The sequence below is a fragment of the Nicotiana tabacum genome, chromosome 12 (assembly GCF_000715075.1).
Source record: "Nicotiana tabacum cultivar K326 chromosome 12, ASM71507v2, whole genome shotgun sequence".
NCBI classification, from domain to species: Eukaryota; Viridiplantae; Streptophyta; class Magnoliopsida; order Solanales; family Solanaceae; genus Nicotiana; species Nicotiana tabacum.
The window spans coordinates 26,304,467-26,324,047 of NC_134091.1; the positions used below are offsets into that span (position 1 = coordinate 26,304,467).

The 19,581-nt window shown below is 39.5% G+C and overlaps 1 long non-coding RNA gene across 2 annotated transcripts; it reads right to left on the bottom strand.

The window, feature by feature from the left end:
* Positions 1-13,633: 13,633 nt before the first annotated feature.
* LOC107767216 (uncharacterized) lies at positions 13,634-16,086 on the bottom strand. 2 transcript variants are annotated; one of them, XR_001643867.2, is made up of 3 exons: positions 15,719-16,086; positions 14,268-14,357; positions 13,634-14,042 (listed from the first exon to the last, which is right to left on the bottom strand). It is a non-coding gene; the product is annotated as an uncharacterized LOC107767216 (long non-coding RNA). The 2 variants fall into 2 exon arrangements; XR_001643868.2 differs by having other exon boundaries at positions 13,634-14,025; positions 15,719-16,084.
* Positions 16,087-19,581: the final 3,495 nt, after the last annotated feature.

Consider the following 19,581-nt stretch of genomic DNA (forward strand, 5'->3'; position numbering starts at 1 on the left):
CCCCAAGTACCAAGATACGTGACGAGAGTCCATCTACTAAAATGATTACCTAATTAATAAAGGTAGAATTCTTGCAATACAAAGAAGACTGGTCAAACATGGTAGATGGTTGGATATTATAAGTTAAGTTGCTCGGACTCGGATGCGGGTGTTCGATATGGGTGCGGATCTAGAGGTCAGATCCTTCATGATCTAAATTTGAAGATTCGGGGATACAAATTCAGGTACGGATACGGGTGCGGGGATTTGGCTAAAAATAATTTAATTATTTAAAAATAGAGTTATAAAAATATGTCTAAATTATGAGACATTATGTGAAAAACTTACAAGGTATTCCGAGAAGGAGAAAATATTGAACAAGAGTAAAATTTTACAAGAAAATAAAAGGAAAAGGACTGACATAGAAATTTATATATACAAGGTATTCCATTTTCTTTTATATCACCCTAGCATTTGATTTATTTTCAAAATTCATTGTATCTGTCCCAAATTTCTTCGTTGATTTTGGTCAAAGTACCCAAAAACGGTTGACCAGATCCGACACGGATTCCACACCCATACCCACACCCACATCGTGTCGACACGGGTACGGTACTGAAAATGAAGAGTCCGAGCAACTTAGATTATAAGTGACTTCATCTCAAGTTTTATGAAAATTGTAAGCATTAGAGACACAGCTATTTTTAAAGGTTTCGAGTTCAAGTCTAAAAAAATGACGAAATCCTTATTAGGGAGTGTTTCTCCTATTTATTGAGTCTAACATACTATACAAATCTAGATATATCAGACCACTTAATTTTGGGTACCAAATGATTAAACAAAAAAAATAGGGGTGATGTACAGAGGGAGTTTGAAGCCAAGACTAGCAAAAAGATTAGAGCAGCTGATTTTTTATCCTTTTTAAACATCCATTAGAACTTAGGTGAATTCAGAAAAAGTAGACTTAGTTGACTAGTTGATGATTTCTGAAGTAGGGAAAGTTGGGACTGTTGTCCAACTTTGGATTCTGATTTTGTTTATGTCCGAGCTGTACATAGTATTTTGGTAATAAAATTCTGTAACTACTAAAAAAAGAACATGACATTTCTACGTACCTATAGAACTGCAGTAGATGCTAAAATTAAAGCTCTTATCAATCTCACAAACAAACAAGCCTAAAAGGAAACAGTATGCTAATGAAACAATTCTATCAAGGCTTGATAAATCTCTGGGAGGATCGTAAATTTGATATCAATAAGATTAATCACAGGGAACAAAGAGATTCAACCAAGAATAAAGAAGATACATTTGCATGAGTGGTGATATATTGCAACAAAAAGGTCGAAAATGACAATAATCTTTGTATAGGGTAAAATATGTTATATTAAATGATCGCATGAGCAAGTGACATGTGGAGCCAAATACAGAAGATAGTTGAAACCGAAGGCAACGATTCCGTCTGTTATCGGAGAGAATGATACTCATAAAGATGAAATAAGTATCTGCCACCCGCTAGTATTTAATGAAGAATATTCTACGGCATTAAGTACACAACTCGTTATAAGGAATATGACACTCATTATCTGCCGTTACACATTCTTCAATGGCTCTCATAATGGACATTAAAGAAGGGCTCGATCTTAGGACATTGTTCCCTAGGTGCAGCTATAAATAGTGAGCTCTATTATCATTGTAAATGACACAAATTTTCTAACAAACATAAGCTACCTTCTATTCAAAGCTCAATATAATTTTATCTTCTTTTTTACTGATATCATTGCTATTATCCCCGGAAGCCATACTCCCAAAATTACTATTTCTGCTATTTTATCTCTATCTCAAGGCTAAGTATTATATTTTTTGTCTAATTCATCTATTATTTTATGATCAAATTAATTCACTTGTCTATAAACCACGTATAAATTCAACTGTACTGTTTTACGGATAAACGGTTTGGCGTCCACCGTGGGGCTTAGACAGTTGTGTAATTAAGTTGGTCCTTGCCTCTTTTACTAACGCGTTTGATTATTTGTTCTTAACAAACAATCATAGAAAATGGCAGATAATGGTGTTAACAACACACACAACCTTGAGGCCCACGGAAATCAGCCTCAGCACGAGGATTCAATCAGCTATACCCGCAGTGAGGGGAACGAGGCTACACCGGTCCACGGCAGGCGGTACCCGCGACACATTCGAGAGGCGGCTCCTGATGACGCTGAAGAAGAGCACGTCATCGAGGCAGTAAGGGTCTTGTAGGAGCAACAAGAGGCTATTTTAGGCCATTTCACACGGCATGATAAGGTGATGACAGAGTTGAAGCAGGCATTATCGGGTGCTTTCAATAATGCGAATGGACGAGGTCCAGTTCCTCTCGGTGCTCTCGCAAATCAAACAACGCAGAGGGTCGACAACAACACTCCGAGGAGTGAGATCGGCTTCGATGGGATCGGGGGAAGCAGATCTGGTCACAACAACGAGAGTGATCCCTTCAAAAGCAAACTCATATGGCTCATGAGGAAAGTGAACGCCCGCATTGACCAAATCCCGAGTGCACCACCAGTGCTGAAAGGGCCGGACTCAAAGAAGTACACTCAATTATCGTACAAACCAAGTGCGGCACCAGAATTGATCGCAAAACTATTTAAAATGCCAGACGTGCCGAAATATGATGGGACTTCAGATCCTCAAGAGCATATCATCACCTATACAATGGTGGTGAAGGGGAACGATTTAGCTACCCACGAGATCGAATCAATTTTGCTGAAAAAATTCGGAGAAACTCTCACGAAGAGAGCCTTGACGTGGTATTCGCCTTTGCTTGAGCATTTCATAGACTCCTTCGAGATGCTTGCGGATTCTTTCATTAAGGCCCATGCCGGGGCCAGAAAGGTACAGGCCCGAAAGGCTGATATATTCAGGATTGCATAAAGAGAGTCCGAGTTGCTGAGGGAGTTTGTAAGCCGGTTCCAAAAGGAAAGGATGTTGCTATCGGTCATTCCGGATGTATGGGCGGCTGAAGCATTCACCAAAGGTTTGAATCCGAGAAGTTCCGATGCTTCCCAGAAGTTGAAATAAAGCTTGCTCGAGTTCCAGGCAATAATTTGGGCGGATGTTCACAACCGGTACGAGTCAAAAATAAGGATTGAGTGTCACGACCCAAACTGATGGGCCGCGACGGACACCCGGTGCCCTTACGCAACCGAGTACCAACGTAACATATCTTTCTCATTGCATCAACATGGGTAAATAGGCCAGAAGGGCCGTATGAAGTAACAAGAATAAAACATGAGAGAACACTCAACATAAGACGACCCAACCTGATATAAAAACCAATACACGTGACATACAGGCCTATAAGGCCAACACGATCATTTATAAACTCAAAACATAGGCCTACAAAGCCTTACAAGTATCCTTATACATGACATCTGTCTACAAGCCTTTAAGAGTACATACTTATCATAAAGGTCGGGACAGAGCCCCGCTATACCAAACAATACATGTCTAAATCATACTGACCAAATAAGCAACTCCGAAGCAAATGGAGCGCACCAACATCTTCTGCTGAGCTGATAGCCTACTTGGAGGACTCTCAACCTGTCTATCGAGACCTGCGGGCATAAAACTCAGCGTCTCCAAGCAAAAGGGATGTCAGTACAAATAATGTACCGAGTGTGTAAGGAATGAAAATCAATAAACAATAGACATGAGGGAAACATGGAGTAAAAGACTCAACATGTATATCTGAATAGCTCTGTGAATCATTTAATATTATAATGTCATGCATATGTATATAAATGTCATACCATGCATAGGTATATGCGTTCATAACATCATCAAGCCTCTGAGGGCATCCCATCATATCATCTCGGCCACTGTGGGCAAATCATCAACGTATACCAGCTAATCAGGTGGTGGTGCGTATATAACGCCATAACCTTTTCTCATAGCCCATATACATATATATATACATGTATATAACGTCATCTGGTCATGGGTCAATGTATATGTATAAATGTATGAAATGCATAAGAAATACATTAATAAGATTTCTCAGAATGTCATAAAAATAATATGCATGTCGGATAAACTTTATCAAATACGTATTTTTCTGAGACCCATGAACAGAAGATATAATAATAATTCACATAGGGAATCAAGAATATAGAAACCCCTAGTATTTCTATAAATAGAGTCATTTATGGAAGTTGCGTATTTTGCTTGTTTCATTTGTATCATTTGGACCATGCCAAAAGAAAGAAGGGATAGCCAGAACATACCTAGAGTAGGGAAAAATCCGTATGATATTCTTGGAAATGTTGCACCGTACTCTCTTAGAATCACAAATTCCTGTTACTATTATTCTAAGAAGTCTCGTAATTTAATTTTCGGATGAATTTTGCTGAAGCCTTCTTTGAATTGTAGAGATTCAAAATGAATTCTCTGCTGAAGCCTCACCCGTTACTTTGCTTAATTCCAATTCACCTCTCTTTGTGAATTAGAAAAGTCGTTACCTTAGTGGGTGGGGGGCCACTTAGGTGATGACTGAGCCTATAAATATGACACTTTATCATATATGAATTAAGAGTCATTCATTTGAGCAAGGTTTCTCGGCAGCTTCATCTATAAGCTTTTCACTCTTGAATTGTGTATAATCATCTATTATCTTGGAGGTTTGTGGGCCCCCACTCTTGTGGATGACTTAGCCACAAAGACTCCTCCAATCTTGCCACCTTACTAAATGAACTTAAGAGTCACAAATTTGGCCCAAATCTTGCTGCCACGTTGGAGAGAATTTTAGGCTTGTCCACAACATCTTTATTAATTATTAATTCCTTAATTAACTTGGTAATTCTCCACTAATCTAATAATTAATTAATTACTCACATGATTAAGAATTATCTCAAATTACTTAAAATACTACCCACTCTTAACATACCTTATACACCTTACTATCATGGTCATGTGGTAACTTGTATGACACTAGTCCATAAATACGGGGTATTATAGCTTGGACCGTATTTTATCTCAAAATGACAAACTTCGACGAAAATCATTTTCTTTAGTTCGTTTACCCTTTCACCTTCACGAATTTACTCATCATCTGTTTGAAATTGCATAATACTTATAATCTCCAAATAATCTTGTCCTTGAACTGATGTCAATTATCTTACGACATATTCAATGTACAATACTACAGGGTATAACATCATCGTAATAAATTACTACGGAGCGTAACATCATCGTAATTAATTACTGTGGAGCGTAACATCATCGTAATAAATTACTGCGAAGCGTAACATCATCGTAATAAATTATTTTGGAGCGTAACATTGACGTAATATTGAGGATGATCAGCTCGGTTTCCCTGTGTCGGTTAAGGGTCGGGACCGGGAGAAGAATAAAGAGAAATCAAAAGACAATTTCGACACAGATCGACGGTCTTCGAGGAGCCGATTTTTGCCCTATGAACGGGCCAAAGGACACAGCAGAGGTTTTCGATCGGCAGATAGGTTCTTTACCGATAGAAGAGTTGATCGCGGCAGGAATAATAGGCCGTTACAAGACAAGGAAATGTCAGGTTCTCGAGATTCTTCCTACCCCAGACTTCCATAATATTACTTCAATATCAGTGTAGTATAGTTGGTATCGGCTATGAGGAACATTAAATAAGCACGATTCCTAAAGCTAATGAGATCTGATCCCAGCCAGAGGGATCCTAATTTGTGGTGCGAATACCACGGGACAAACGATCACCGGAACGGGGACTAACGACATCTGAGCGAAGGGGTGATGACACTACTGAGAAATGGCCATCTCAGGGAATTTTTAAGTCCGGGCTAAAAAACACTTATGGTCGCAATTGCGACAACACAGAGCCCTCTAAAGCAGGAGAAGATCCCCTGTGCCTGACGATCAACATTATTTTTGGGGGAAACAAGATTAACGGGGTTACATTCTCGGCGGAAAAAAAGACGAAGGTGTCAGTAACCCACAATAATAGGCTCCGGGAAGTCGTTGAAGACGACATCACCTTCGCGGAGGAGGACGCAAATGGATTGTTGCTACCATACAATGACGCATTGGTAATCTCTTTAAATGTATTAGATTTTAAAATTAAATGTGTTCTGGTGGATCCAGGGAGTTCGGCCAATATTATACAATGGAGGGTATTGGAGCAAGCCAAGCTCACCGGAAGCATCATTCGGGCCACAAAACTCCTCGTCGGGTTTAACCTATCAAGCGTGAAAACCCAAGGAGAGATCCTGCTACCCATGAATGCCGAAGGGGTGATGAAGACGACCCTTTTTTAGGTGGCGGATGGTGATATGGGCTACAATATTATCCTGTGAAGACCATGGTTGCACGAGATGAAGGCTGTGCCTTTGACATATCGCCAGTTGCTGAAATTCCCAACTCCCGAGAGAATTAAACAAATAAGAGGTGACCAACTGGCGGCATGGGAGATGAATGCAATTTCGGTCTCCAGTAGCAAAGGGAAGGAGCATGCGACATAGCAATTACAGGAACCGACACCTGCTCCTCAGTCAAGTGAAGTCAACCGGAGGGAAGAGGCATCAGAATCTTATTAGGTGCTAAGGTATTTCCATGTACCAGAAGAGGCGGGCGTAACAAAATCCAAAGCGGAAGAGCTTGAGCAATTAGCATTATTCGAAAAGTTCTTGGAGGGGAAATTCCACTTGGGGACAAGACTGCACCCCGAACTAAGGTCTGGATTTATTGAATTTCTTAAATTTAACGTCGATTGTTTTGCGTGGTCGCATGCGGATATGACAGGTATCCCACCTGAAGTAGTCATACACAAGCTAAGCTTGGATCCCAGCATTCCTCCGGTAAGACAGAAAAAATATCCTATTGCCGAGGCCAGAAACAAATTCATCAAAGAATAGGTAACTCGTCTACTTGATATCGGTTCAATCCGAGAGGTAAAGTATTCAGACTGTCTAGCTAACGTAGTGGTAGTTCCAAAGCAGAACAATAAATTTTGCATGTGCGTAGACTATAAGGACTTAAATAAGGCATGCCCAAAGGACTCTTTCCTATTGCCAAACATTGATCAAATGATTGGTGCAACAGTCGGGCATGAGTTAATGAGTTTCCTCGATGCTTACTTTAGGTACAACAAAATTAAAATGACCCTGGAAGATCATGAAAGAACTTTGTTCATAATGAATTTCGACACATATTGCTATAATGTGATGCCCTTCGGGCTAAAGATCGTCGGAGCCACTTATCAGCGGCTCGTAAACAAAATATTTGAAAAATAAATAGGGAAAGCATGGAAGTTTATATAGACGATATGCTTGTTAAATCTTTGAACGCAGGTGATCATCTTAAAACCTTGCAAGACACTTTTGACATCCTAAGGAAGCATAACATGAAGCTTAACCCGGAGAAGTGTGCGTTCGGGGTCAGCTCCGGCAAGTTCCTTGGATTCCTGGTGTCACAAAGGGGGATTGAGATTAACATCGATAAAATCAAAGCCACCGAAGATATACCAGATCGATATCAAGCATAAAAGAGGTTCAAAGGCTCACGGGGAGATTGGCTGCTTTGAGCAAGTTCATTTCCCGGTCTTCAGAGAAATGCCATCAATTCTTCTCGTTACTCAAAAAGAAGAAGAATAACTTCGAATGGACCCCGGAATGTCAGCAGGCTTTGAGGGATCTGAAAAGGTACTTGTCAAGTCCTCCATTTTTATCGAAGCCGGAGGAAGGCGAAAAACTATTAATCTACCTAGCAGTCTCGGAGGTAGCGGTAAGCGCCATTTTAGTCCGTGAGGATGAAGGTACGCAATCTCCCATTTATTACGTTAGTAGAATTTAATGGGAGTAAAAACTCGTTACCCACATTTGGAGAAGTTGGCCTTAGCCCTCATAGTCGCTGCTCGGAAGCTAAGGCCTGATTTCTATTGTCACCCGATAGCTGTGGTGACCACCTTTCCCCTGCAGAATAACCTTCATAAACCCGAACTTTTGGGTAGGCTAGCTAAATGGGCCATCGAAATGAGTGAATTTGACATAGAATATAAACCTAGAACTGTGATTAAGTCACAAATTTTGGCCGACTTTATGGCCGATTTCATTCCGGGATTGTTACCTTTGGCAACCAAAGAAGCAGTGATGGTGTCAGAATCGACATCAGGAGTTTGGACCCTATTTACGGACGAAGCTTTCAACATAAAAGGGTCCAGTCTCGGCATAGTGTTAACCATGCCTTCGGGATAAACCCTGAGGCAGACCATAAGAACGGTTCCTCTGACTAACAATGATGCGGAGTATGAAGCTTTGATTGCAGGGCTCGAATATGCCCGAGGACTAGATTCCGAGGTCATAAAAATCAAATGCGACTCCCAACTGGTGGTAAATCAAGTCTAAGGGATCTTCGAAGCCAAAGAGGAACGCATGCAGCAATACGTAATGAAGGTTCAGGCTCTGCTTGCTCGATTCTGGGAGTGGTCAATTATGCATATCCTGAGGGAAGAAAATGCAGAAGCGGACGCATTAGCTAACCTTGGCTCGTCAACTGAAATGAAGGGATCGGACTCTGGTACGGTCGTACAGCTTATGCACTCGGTTCAAGATGCAGATAGCTACTACGAGGTAAACGCGACTTATTTGGTCTTGGACTGGAGGAATGAGATCATTGATTACCTCGAGCACGGAAAGTTTCCTAAAGATCCCAAGGCATCCCAGGCGTTGCGCGCTAAAGCAACACGATATAGTTTCAAAGAAGGTCAATTGTACAGGAAATTTTTCCAAGGCACGCTGGCCTAATGTTTGGGAGCCTCCGTAGCTAATTATGTTATGGGAGAAGTCCACGAAGGGATCTATGGAAATCATTCGAGTGCAGATTCCTTAGTACTAAAAGCGGTAAGGGCGGGATACTATTAGCCCCGAATGGAACAAGACGGCAAAGGGTTTGTTCAAAAATGCGATAAGTGTCAACGCTACGCACCATTGGTACATCAACCAGCAGAACCATTGCATTCGGTTTTGTCTCCATGGCCATTCATGAAGTGGGAAATGGATATCATCGGACCACTGCTGTCGGCCCCTGGTAAGGTAAGGTTTCTTATGATTTTAACTGACTATTTTTCTAAGTGGGTGGGTTGAAGCAGGTCCTTATCAGAAGATCAGTGAACGTGAAGTAGTGGATTTCTTATGGGAGAACATAAATTGCAATCTTGGGATACCAAAAGAGATAGCATGCGACAACGGGCCACAATTTGTAGGCGCAAAGGTCACAAAGTTACTTGAAGACTTGAAAATCAAAAGGATCACATCTTCGCCATACCATCCGAGCGCAAATGGTCAAGCGGAATCAAGGAACAAAGTGATTACACAAAATCTCAAAAAGAGATTGGAAGAAGCTAAAGGCAAATGGCCTGAGGAACTGCCAGGTGTATTATGGGCGTACCGATCAACGGCCAAATTGAGCATAAGAGAGACTCATTTATCCCTTGTATATGGAGCAGAAGCCCTGATCCCGGTGGAAGTAGGGAAGCCTAACTTGAGATACTTCCTGGCAAATAAAGAAATAAATAATGAAACAATGTTGGTCATTTTGGAGATGCTTGATGAACGCATGGACTAGGTGTATATAAAGATGGCAACTCAAAAGCAGAGAATATAAAGATATTACAATCGAAGAGACAACCTCCGTTATTTCAAAGTAGGAGACTTGGTTTTAAGGAAAGTGACTTAAAACACCCGGGAACTCAATGCAAGGAAGCTAGGTCCATCATAGGAAGGCCTCTATCGGGTTTCAGTTGTCACCGAGTAAGGATCATACGAGTTGGACAATCAAGACGGAGAAAAGTTATCAAGTAACTAGAACGTGGCACACCTCAAGAGATACTATTGCTGGTGAACATCACCTGTACTGAAAGTATGTGCTGCACTCTTTTTCCATTCGTCCAGTTTTTGTCCCAATTGGGTTTTCTGGCAAGGTTTTTAACGAGGTACCAACGGAAAGCATACTATGAAGGAAGTTTCAACAGCAACAATAAGACCTTTTAGTGACAAGGCACACACGCGAAGAACCACTCCGGAGCGGTTAGATAGTCTTTTGTTCGATAGCAACTAAAGATTATCTAGTTTATCTAGCAATTCACTAGTAGAATCCCCGAAAGTATAAAACTTCAGGTGTTCAAATGCGCATTCTTCGCATTCAAACATTGGGGAAAATGATATGAGGATACGGCAACAACGACTGCCACTTCGACCAAAATACAAAACTCGGAAGCATAGTTGTATCATCGAGACCCGGGACTGTGTGGCCAGCCCCGTAGAAATAATTTGTACAAGTTAGCCACAAGAAATATCAATTTCTTTTTAGAACAACGAATGCTTATGTACTTTTGAAAATGGAAGGAATAAAATAAAGTCCTTTTATTTCTATCTTGTTTCCTGTCTGAACGATGAATTGATTTTGTCATTCTAAAGTTAAACAAGCACTTCAAATGCTAGTGCCGTAATGAACAAGAGACGTCCTCTTCAAGAGCACCGTAAACATAAGAGGGCCCTCCCTTATAGAAACCCTAACGATAAAGGGTTGATTTCGGAAGAACATGTGCCCGAAATCCAAATGCTTTCGGGGTAAAATACACTCAAAGCCTTGCATGATCAGACGCAAACAGTAAAACTTGCACAAAACACTTAAATGAAAAAGGACACAAAGATCAAACTTGCATAAATATTTAAACGAAATTACGCAGAAAGGAAAACTTATACAATACTTGAGCAAAAAAGTGTTTTTATTTACAATGAATGTGCCCAAAGACACAAGTACAAAAGTTGGAAAAAGAAATCAAAAACTAAGATGCTACATCTCCGGAACCCGGAGGAAGAGAAGCATTCGCGCCCTCAGGAGAAGTGGGTAGATACGACGCCGGCTCGATGTCATGGCCTTCATCATTTTGACCTTCAACATCATCGCCTTCCAATTCCTCTTCATTTCCCGAGAATTCGAAACTGGAACTAGAAGAATCGGTAGCATCAGGCTTGGCCAGAAGACCCCCTTTAGCAGTTGACTCCAGCCCACGGGCTTTAGTGATTTTGGCATCAAAGTCAATGACACCCGCTTTAGCCTCTTCCAAGGTTTTTCTCCTCATGATGTACGTATCATATATTTTTTCAACAATGAGGGAACCCGCTCGGCGCTTGAGTTCTTCTTTAAGTTGGTCAACCTCGGCAGAAAGAATTTCCCCCACGGATCTAACAGACCGGAGGCTGACACCGAGATCATGGACAGTAGAGCTGAAAAGTCTATTATGCTCAATGGTCTTCTTATACTTTCCCTCCAATTGGGCATACTTCACCCCCGCGTCAGCGAGCTCTTCAGTTTTGGAGTTCAAGACTGCCTCCAAATTATTTAATCTTTCAGTAGAGGCAGCTTCGCGATCGGATGCAGCAAGAACGACAATATGGACTTCAGCCCATTTGGCCCTAGCCTCGTCTAATTAAACCCTCAATGGGGCGATCTCTTGGATAAGTGTATCTACTTCTTGCTCGGTTTGCTGCAACCGAGCCTCCAACATAACAGCCTCAGCAACTTTAGCTTCCAGTTCAGTAGTTTGGTCCCGCTTGGCCAAAAGTTGATCCCGCTCGGAGGTAAGTTCCTCCTTATCTCGAATCAACCTTTGGAGGCCCTAGAAAGCAAGAAAATTGCCATGGGAAACAAAAAGTGCAAACACAAAATACTACTATATCAAAGATAGAAGAGATAATGAAGGAAACGAAGAATATACCGCTGCCGCATTGTATATAGCATTGTTCAACAAACACTCTCCCGAGAGATCTTGTATCTTTTCCCTATATTTTTCTAAAGCCAAAAGGCTTCAGATAGTTAGCAAGTTCCATCATTAATTTTGGGTAGACCTGAATTCAACAGGAGAGAAGGGTCAAACAACTTCCTTATATGAAAAGGTAAGAAAAAGATGAGTTCGACTTATCATGATTTTTGGCCTTTCACCCGTATTTAAGGGACAATTCTTTCCACGTGCGGGTTTTGGACGTAGTAACATCCAAAACGTTTGGACCCATTGGTCCAAGCCTTTAACCCTAGGTGGTACCTACCGAGTCTCTGAAATAAGTAAAAGACGAATGGTCAATAATGATATGGAATGATCTTTAACGGAAGAAAAAACAAGTGAAAGACTTACGAGTGCGGTTCTATAATTCCATAAAGGCTGGAGTCGTGGTCGGGATGATGTCACTGGTGGCGATTGAAATGAACCATTCCATCCACCACGGTAGTTTTCATCATCCATACTGGATAGCAGAGCATGATGGCCATGCTTGCTGAAATTTATCATTCCCACGTGGAAGATCTTGGGGGAATAGAGGTTCATCACTCGAGCTAGGGTTACCTCTTCTCCCGTCTCCTGGCACAAGCGCTGAAGACAAGTGATTATCCTCCACACGGAAGGACTTACTTATGCCAAATACACTTGGTAGCAGAGGCAGAACTCCATGATGACGACATCAAGCTCTCCACTCAAAGAGAACGCTCCCAAAGTGAAAGGATACATGTAAAAATACCTAAAAAATCTTCTTGGGTGAGGTTATATGCTCCGTCAGGTTGGGAGCGATAATGTCCAAATCTTGACAGTGGCAGTATTCCTTCATAGTAGGGATACTGGAAGGACAGATTAAAGAAGGGTATACGCTAACAACCCACGTACGAGGGTGAGCAGAAGGATACTTCTCTTCAAAATCTTTGGTAGTGACTAGACTCTTTGGGATGATGGTGCTCATCATAGGAGGAGCAGCATCATCAGCTTTATCTTTGTTCTTTGAAGCTCTAGGGTTTCTGGAAGAAGAGGCCATTTTTTATCAAAAGGAAGGTTTTCTCTCAAAGAAGAAAGTTAAAGAAAGGTTAAAGACGAAGTATGAGTTGAGGAAAGAAAGTTTGAGAACCTTTAGAGTGTTATGAAGTGTAAATGAAGGAGGTTGATGCGTATAAGTAAAGGTATAGGCGGCTAAAATCGTGGCCATAATTACCTCGATAACCGACAAAAGTGATGTTAAATTGTGGGACACTACTAGAAACATAGACTTTTTCCACGGAAGAATCGGTGGGAAATCTGTGTGAACTTTCAATATTCCCATGACATTCCCAGGAGAGACGCTCAGTGAAAAAATGGCTGGTAGAAAAATAGTTTCCCAAGACATTCGTGGGTAATTCCCAGGGCGTTTCCCACTGAGGGTTTGACGAGAACATGGTAGGGTCACTAGTGTAATTTCCCACGAACGTCGTGGGAAAAGTAAGAAAATATAATTATTTAATTTTCTTAAGTTTCCCTCCGAATCCGTGGGAATTATTAAAAATAATTTAGATATTTTTTTTATTTTACCCATGAAAGCAGTGAAAAATATTCACAATCTGGAAATAGACATATGAACATTCCCACGAAATTCAGTGGGAAATGTTCAAATTGTGGAAAACAATATGCACAAAATTCTCACGGAGTCGGTGGGAAATCCGTGGAAAATCTGAAAAATATTTTCATGGCCAAATCTGCTTTTAGAACTACACCACCTGCCAAACAGAAAGTACAACCAACAATACAAAACTAAATACAATTACGCATTCAAATACCAAATTCAATATGCAATACAATTCATTTCATAAACAACAACTAATCAATCCATTTCATAATCAATATCCAACTAATCAGAAAGTAGAACAAAAACTCAAAAAAATCCAACATTCAATGTTCAACATCCAGGTACCATCCAAGACAAGCTAATAAAAGAAACTACTCCTTAGTTATCATCATATGGTGGAGAACGGGGCACAGAAAATGCACCAGATGCTAAGAGGGAGTTTATCTGAGACTTGAGACTTTTAGCATCACTAGTGACAAGTTTTAATGCATCGTCCTTTTGCCTCATTTTTTCCTCCCTTCGCTTTTCCTCTTCCTCTCTTCACCTATCTTCTTCCTCCCTTCGCTTTGCCTCTTCTTCCCTTGCAGCCCTTTCTTGAAGATACAACTCAGTAATCTTCGCTACCTTCCTATTCAATTCCTCAAACTCATCCAGATCAACCGAGCAATGTGAGAAAGAATAATAATTAAATAAAGACTCTAACAGACTTATCATGCATCAATATCATGGTTCTTAAAAAAAATATAAGTAATTAAAGGAATTGGTAAAGATGTAATTCTCACTCACAAAATTCTAACAGACCGCAATGTTTCTCAATAATTAACATAACATGTAAATGAATTAGAATATAATATCACATAGGAAACTTACTTCAGTTTCTTAATGGTCAAAGTATATATATTGGGTGTAAGCTTAACTGCCTCCTTTATCAATATCTCCTTGTAGAAAAGAAATGATAACCTAGCAAAACAAGTTTTACAAGGAAAATTAAATCCAACTTGGCTTCTCATCCAAATATCTGTACAATACAAAGGAAGCCTTAAACAAATATTATAGTATCCAAGGTCTCATATATAGATGCACTAGTGGGGCGTTGTCCGGGCTAAGCCCGGGCCCAATAGTTCTCTAAAAATATTGTTACAAGAAGCAACAATAAGCAAAATAAAGAAGCAATAACATTCCACAATAACCAAATTTGAGATAAGTCGAACTGTTACGCTTCAGCTTTTACTCTATAAGAATCTATTGTTAGGATTCTACATCTCGTTTGTAACATTGTATGAAAACTTTCATATTATGCCTGCATGGAAGAAACTACAATAATTATGGCTGATAACTCTATACTCAATTGGGCGAGACATCTGCATAAGTGCATAACATCATATATGATTTCTGCAATATCCCTGTTTCAAAATTTGTATCCTTGGCAAGGATTTTATTGAAAAAATTCTGCCTTTCATCAATACTATTAGTTACGTTAACTGCTGCCGAAATGTATAAAACTATAGAAGTTAAGGCTAAAATAGCTGACAAAATTAGAGATAGATTTAGCATGTACTCACTGACAAATAGACGGAACACCAAAAGGTAAAAAGAAGTATTCCACAAAAAAGAATAAATGGAACAAATTGTAAATCAATATGAATATGTGTCAGCTCCATCTACTTCATATCAACGCTGATGACTTCTCACCTATACTCCTCTCTTTTTATTCTACCATCTTGTATATATTAAACATGTAAAAATAGTTAAAAATTTGCTAAGCTAAATTTTTATACATGTCATGTGAAGGTAAAAGCAAGTTAACATAAAAGAAGTTTTTTTTTTTTTTTTTAAAAGAAGAAAAATAGATACCACACTAACAGTGACACACACGCACATTGTAAAAATCCAATCTTTTCAATCTAGATTCAACAAAAAATAGCTTCTCAAGTACCCAAATCTTCAAAACCTTCAAAACCCCCAAACCCTATATATGTCATTTCAGATGCATATAATACTTCTGAAATCCAATGTCATTTTGTAAAATGAAAATTTCGAATGGACAGATATAGTCCAACCATAAGAAAATAAAAACCAAACTCAAACTTTAAAAAGAAGAAAAATCTAGAAGTTCAATAAAAATCAATTTCTTTCAATAAATTCATCGAACACCTAGTATACAGATAGGTTACATAAGGAGTTAACAAACCCAATTCTTGACCAATAATTTCTTGCATGCAGACGAATTGGAGTGAAGAACACTCAAGCTTCAGGTGACAGTGGCGGAACCCCAAATCGGAAAAAGGGGAAAGGAGAAAGAGAAAGAGAGATTGACTTACCGATGTTGTCCCTGAAGTCTCCAAGTTATAATTCCAACACCAATCTCACCGAAATTGCTGTTAGAGTTATCGAAGAATCCAACACTGAAGATGAAATAGATTTCGAATTTTTTTTCAATGATAATAATGAGACATTCAGTTGTGCACAGATTTTGAAAGAGAAAGCTGAACTGGATAAGGATGAAAACGGTGATGATGATTTTGAATTTGCTTTTGTTAATACAAAATTTGAAGTTTCACCTATTTCTGCTGATGAAATCTTCTACAAAGGTCACGTCCAATTTTCAACACAGTTGTGGGAAATGGGAGAATGGGAGAAGCGACCGACTTAATTAGAAGGTGGGAAATCCTTCTTCCCAAAAAATAAAAAATATATTAATATTTACTTTCCTAGAGAATGTGTGGGAATATTAAAAATATTCCATATACTTTCTTTAGTTTGACACTGTTTTCCCTAGGAAATTCTTTTTAATTTTATGTAATTAATTTTCAATTATTTTCCCACTGTCATAGGTGGGAAAAACATTTGGCAGTTTTAGGCGCTAAACAGTCCCCACTGAGAGTTTGTGAGAACTATTGGAATTTTGGTAAAATTTTCGTGTCCCCACTTTCCCACTGATTTTATCAAATTTTTGGTGGGAATTACCATTGATATATTTTCGTGGAAAATATCCGTGGAAAATTTGCATTATTCTAGTAGTAGGATGACACGTATTCAGGGCATTAAATGCGGAGAGACGTATGTCTAATCAACCGTTAGAAACTTTTCAGAGGGGGTCAGTGAATTTCCCGCCAAAAAAAGGTATTTCTACCAACTTTTCAATGACACAAAGTTATGCCACCAGAAAGCAGGGGAACTATCTGTATAGGGTAAAATATGTTTATATTAAATGATCGCATGAGAAAGTGACATGTGGAGCCGAAGACAGAAGATAGTTGAGTCCGAAGGCAACGATCCTGTCTGTTACCAGAGAGAATGATATCCATAAAGATAAAGTAAATATCTGCCACCTAGTAGCATTTAATGATGAATATTCTACAACATTAAGTACACGGCCCGTTACAAGGAATATGCCATTCACTGCCTGCCGTTACACACTCTTTAATGGCCCTCATAATTGACATTAAAGAGGGGCTAGATCCTAGGATCTTGTTCCCTAGGTGCAACTATAAATAGTGAGCTCTATTATCATTGTAAAGGACATGAATTTCGTGACAAACATACGCTACCTTCTATTCAAAGCTCAATATAATTTTATCTTCTTGTTTATTGATATCATTGCTATTGTCCCCGGAAGCCCTGCTCTCGAAATTATTATTTCTACTATTTTATCTCCATTTCAAGGCTAAGTATTATATTTTTGTCTAATTCATCTATTATTTTAGGATCAAATTAATTCACTTGTATATAAACCACGTATAAATTCAACTGTACCGTTTTACGGGTAAACAATCTTATGTGTGATTAATAAGATGGCTCCCGTTATCTTCTTGAATGTACCCCCTCCGTTCATTTTTATATGTTCACAATTGGCGTGCATATTTTACTTTAGTACTCATAATAATGATAGTATTTTGAGAAGTCTTGGAAAATAATTTATGAAATGAATAATTAATGATAAGGATAAAATAGGGAGAGGAAAAATACGGTCTTCTCTTGATTTGCATAATTTAATAAGTAATGTTAAATTATAATTTTAGTATAGTGAAAAAAGGAAAAGTGAACAGAGGTAAAAATCTTGACGAGATCATGTTTATTTATTTTACTATTAAAAAACATAAATGGTCGGCTGCCTGTCAAATTCCATTTGTTAGACTAAATAAATGTTTATCATTTACTGACCTTTCAATAATAGAACCATTACATACCTTACATACCTTAGATAAAAACTTGTCGAGCTTCTAGCTGTTATTTTTTACATATTCGGCTGCGTAAGATCTAAGAAAAAAGCCAGCACAGGTGAAATAGTTGTCCGTGACTGCTTATTGACTCACGGAATTAATACAGTTATACCTTTCTATAACAGTATTCCCATATAATATCTATTCATTATAAAAGTCAAATTTTTCTCAGAACTGATTTTTTAAGTTTGTATACGAATATAACCGGGCTCGCCCCTTGCTGTACTAATCGAGACTGGAATATGATAGATTAAGGTCCGACCTCGAGTCATATCGAACCAAGGTGTGAAGTTATATCGCCAAGCTCGAGACCTCAGGACCGAACAAAATCGAGATCAGGCGAGATCGAGGGAAACTTGCTGAGTCGGATAATAGAAAGACGAAATATCCGCGATCAAGCGTAGATCACGGCGAAGATCTCGACATGTATTAAGGATAGGCCAATTAATTAGCCAATCATGAGATTTCTTACTTCATTTAGAACTGTATCAAGAGTAGGACTCCCCTACTATATAAAGGGGGTCTGACCACTTGTAAAGCGGCATCACATTTACGCAACATGAAGCAATATACTATTTTTTTTTGGCTTTCATTATCTTGTTACTCTGTTCTTATATCAGTAGAAACTTCTCTTGGTTCAATGGTTATCTAACTCGATGGCCAAGGCTATTCGATTCGTCCGGTTTGAATTTATTTTTTTATCAACAAATTCAATATTAATATATTCTCTTAATTTGTGTCTAAGTTATATCACGTATCCTTAAAACCGCATATAAATTCAATTGTTATCCGTTTTTAGGATAAACAGTTTGGCGCTCACCGTGGGGCTAAGGATAATAGTGGTTATTTGATACAAATTCCCATAACATACACTATTTTTCACTTGTTCTTTGAAGTGTCTTTGATTCCAGGCTAAAATACAAAAATGTCAAACTCTCGATCAACACCTCTGCATGTTGACAACGAGTCGGGTCACCAAGGTGAAAATAACAATATACCGTACGGTAACGAGATACCGCCTGCTGATCCCGCTAGAATTCTGATCGCAGATCCGATCGACGCTAATTCGCATGTGGCTATCGATGCAAATTTGCCTACCGACCCCGAAAATAGCGTTCGTGGTGGAGCCCGATCGGCAACTCAAAACACACAAAATGTTGAAAGAGACGGGATCAACCTACGAATGATCTTCGAAATGTTGCATGCTCAACAGGCGGCGATAGCTCAGCTACAGAACCAAAGCCGTGCACCAAGCAGGGCTGAACCCGATCCTTCCCTGGAAGTCACCCGTAGGGATGAATCGGTCGTAGAAAAGTCAAACGAACATGAGTCGGGGGCTTGCTCCGAAGTTATAAAGATGCTTGAGGAGCTGATAAAACGGATAGAATCAGGGGAGAAGAAGATCGAGGCTAACGACAAAAAGGTGGAAACTTACAATTCCAGGGTAGACTAATCCCAGGAGCAGCTCCGATATTGAAGGGCCTGGATTTTAGGAAGTTCATACAAAAACCCTTTTCTCCGAGTGCGGCTCCGAAGTCGATCCCCAAAAAATTTCGCATGCCTGATATTCCTAAGTACAATGGGACGACTGACCCAAACGAGCATGTCACCTCATACACATGTGCAATTAAAGGGAATGACCTAGAGGACGATGAGATCGAATCTGTATTACTAAAGAAATTCGGGGAGACCCTGTCAAAGGGAACTATGATATGGTACCACAACTTACCACCTAACTCTATTGATTCTTTTGCTACGCTTGCAGATTCTTTTGTAATGGAACACGCCGGAGCCATCAAAGTCGAGACTAGGAAGTTGGACCTTTTCAAGGTAAGACAGAAAGATAACGAGATGCTCAGAGAGTGTGTGTCTCGATTCCAAATGTAACGAATGGACCTCCCACCGGTAGCCGATGATTGGGACGTTCAAAATTTCACTCAAGGACTCAATGCATGAAGCTC